Below are 2753 nucleotides of genomic sequence, written 5' to 3'. Positions count from 1 at the left end.
GAGCATTTTCGTTGCAGCACATTTCCACGAAAGGTAAGAGGCTGCTTCTGTTGAGATATTGTTGTCGAGAACCAATTTTTAGTTTATTTTTAGATGTTTTTTTAATATTCATACCACTGGATTCATACCACTGGTGTATTTCTATTGTAAATAAAAAAAAAACTGGTTTCACGCTAAGAAACGAACGCAACGTTCCTTTTAGCCGATTTCTAATTTAGTTAAACTAATCTGTACATACACCATGGAACGTCCGAAATTTGAGAACATAGGAATTTGAACGTTTGGATACGCTACCAATGAACAGAGTCCTCACAAGATGCCCAGGTTATGAATTATGTTTAACACTAAATTTATTGGGTATATAAGGCCCAACAGTTAAAGTAGTCCATATATGTTGAATATAATTGACACGTACAAGGGATTAGCCTTCAATAGGGCAATATACTGATTGTATTGAATATACCGTCTCTTGTTGTTCAGAGGGTCTCTTTGTGCCGTCTCGATACAGCGAGGGCCAGATGCCCTTATGGCTCGAATACAATATGACCTGATTACAATAATAGTAATGTCAAACACTACTTGAGGACATTAGCATACACATAGATAAAGAATTGAACTCACGTCTGGAATAATAACCAAGATGAGAAAGTATGAGGGAGAGTATAACGAGACGAATGTCTTCCAACAGAAGACGGGGAGAGAGAGAAAGAGAAATATAGGAAACGTTTCTTGATGTGAGACACACAGTAAAGATGCAGGGTCGATGACGACGCTAGAGACGAACAGATGACGTTTGTGTCGTCAAGGGGAGATGGGAGAACAAAAGACGATCGGGATGCGTAGGTATGGTTTTGGTGTTTGAATTCTAACAATATACCTGCATAAATATCGGTTGGGACAGCTGAAAGACGAGTTCCAAAACAACGTTAGTTCCATTTGTTTGGCTGGCATTCATTGAATGGAATTCAATTCATCCTTCCATTGTATAACAGTTTTAACCTGCTGGATCAAACGAGAAATCTTGACCAGAAAAAAGAAAGCATTCGAAAGCTGGCTGAAATTAAGGGTCGCCATAAAGAAATGAGACCGAAAATGACAGCAGACGTTGCGACAGCAATGAGGAATTCCATCATCATCTCATCGAACATCCGATCCCTTCAGCAGATACATTACATTTTTTTTAGTAAGGCCAACACTAATAAAATGTTGCAGAAACATTGTGGCGCTTCCATAGTGTAGAGGTTATCACATCAGCTTCACACGCTGAGGGTCCTCAGTTCGATCCTGAGTGGAAGCATCAGTGTAACGTTAGGAAAAAATAATCGTAGGAGAAAAGGAAATGAAATGGAATTAATAACTTGTAATGTATCTTATCTTGATGACAACTAAACCAGAACAAGTAGACATCTGGAAACTACACACAGACAACCAACCAATCATAGTAAAAGTTATCTCACGGTTCCTGGAAAGGAAAAAATGTCGTCAATAAGACTTGGTTCATTACATTGGAATAGAGCGCAATAGTAAGCCTGGCTAGCTCAGTCGGTAGAGCATGAGACTCTTAATCTCAGGGTCGGGGGTTCAAGCCCCCCGTTGGGCGTCATGTCATATATTTGCAAATAAATGCAGATGAAAGTTAGAAGTTGGGAGACGATCGTTAGAATTTTGTAATCATTCCAGAATAATTCTATAGCCGATTGTAGTTTCCATAGTGTAGTGGTTATCACGTCGGCCTAACACGCTGAAGGTCCTCAGTTTGATCCTGGGTGGAAACAGGACAATGTATTTTTAGAAAGACTATCAAAAAAGCACATTTTGGTTTTTTGAAAAAGCCAAGCATTCATGTTTCTTGTGAAAATGAAATCTACATTATGACAATGTGAAGATATTCGCAATGCTGTATCCGGAGGAAGTCAACAGAAAGCGGGAAATCAATGATGACTGTGGTTGTTGAAAAAGGTGCTATAACCCCGAAGAGACTTCTTCTGTAGCCAAACGTCAATGACTGTTGTTTTATGGAAATGAGAAATGACTTGCTCTGGATGGGGAAGAATTCCATAAACACCGGAGGGGAATCTATATAGATTACACCTGAACCTGGAACAGTAGCTCCGAACAGTGGAAGAACATCATGTGCGTGCACCCTACGCTGCAAATGTTCAGTAGATTTAACAGTCATCAGTTAAAGAAGCCATATCGCGAGTGTGCGCTCTTCATTGGACGCTTTAGTTGGTTAAAGGAGTCATGAGGCGAAGAAATTGAATTAAAACAACAGTAGTCATTCACCATGCGCCCCTGGGTGGGATCGAACCACCAGCCTTCCGTTTTTTTTTTTCTTTTTTATATTTAAACGATTTATTGTCACGATTAAAATTTAAATTGCTTTACAGATACTTGGGGCATTTACGAGATTTGTGACATAAGTGACTTGCTGTGGCCAAGGAGAAACATTACAAAGAAAAATAAACATTTCGAGACGGAAATGAAAGAGGACAAATGATTTTGGTGAAAAATGTGAAATTTAACAATACGACATCTGGGGGGGGGATCCAAGAAATAACTGTAATGAGAGAACAATGTTGTATAAAGATAAGAAGAAATCTGTTGAGAATTTTGAGAGGGAATATTTATGGATTAGAAGGTGACATCTGGGGAGAATTTTTTGAATGAAGGAGGCTTGACCAGAGAAACTGTATTTCATTGATTCCTGGGGTGAGGTTTTGGCTGCGGGCGGTCCAGACTGTGATGATGTA

The 2753-nt window shown here is 39.3% G+C and overlaps 1 long non-coding RNA gene and 3 other non-coding genes across 4 annotated transcripts; 3 read left to right on the top strand and 1 right to left on the bottom strand.

Moving 5' to 3' along the window:
* Positions 1 to 421: 421 nt before the first annotated feature.
* Positions 422 to 873, bottom strand: LOC124321274. Its single transcript, XR_006914233.1, has 2 exons — positions 622 to 873; positions 422 to 547 (listed from the first exon to the last, which is right to left on the bottom strand). It is a non-coding gene; the product is annotated as an uncharacterized LOC124321274 (long non-coding RNA).
* Positions 874 to 1224: 351 nt separating this feature from the next.
* Positions 1225 to 1297, top strand: Trnav-cac. Its single transcript has one exon. It is a non-coding gene; the product is annotated as a tRNA-Val (tRNA).
* Positions 1298 to 1527: 230 nt separating this feature from the next.
* On the top strand, positions 1528 to 1600 carry Trnak-cuu. Its single transcript has one exon. It is a non-coding gene; the product is annotated as a tRNA-Lys (tRNA).
* A 102-nt stretch (positions 1601 to 1702) lies between these two features.
* Trnav-aac lies at positions 1703 to 1775 on the top strand. Its single transcript has one exon. It is a non-coding gene; the product is annotated as a tRNA-Val (tRNA).
* The last annotated feature ends 978 nt before the right edge of the window (positions 1776 to 2753 follow it).

Source organism: Daphnia pulicaria, chromosome 1 (genome assembly GCF_021234035.1).
Source record: "Daphnia pulicaria isolate SC F1-1A chromosome 1, SC_F0-13Bv2, whole genome shotgun sequence".
In the NCBI taxonomy this organism is placed as follows: Eukaryota; Metazoa; Arthropoda; class Branchiopoda; order Diplostraca; family Daphniidae; genus Daphnia; species Daphnia pulicaria.
Note: the sequence above shows the minus strand (reverse complement) of the source record. Positions and strands in the feature narration are given on the sequence as shown.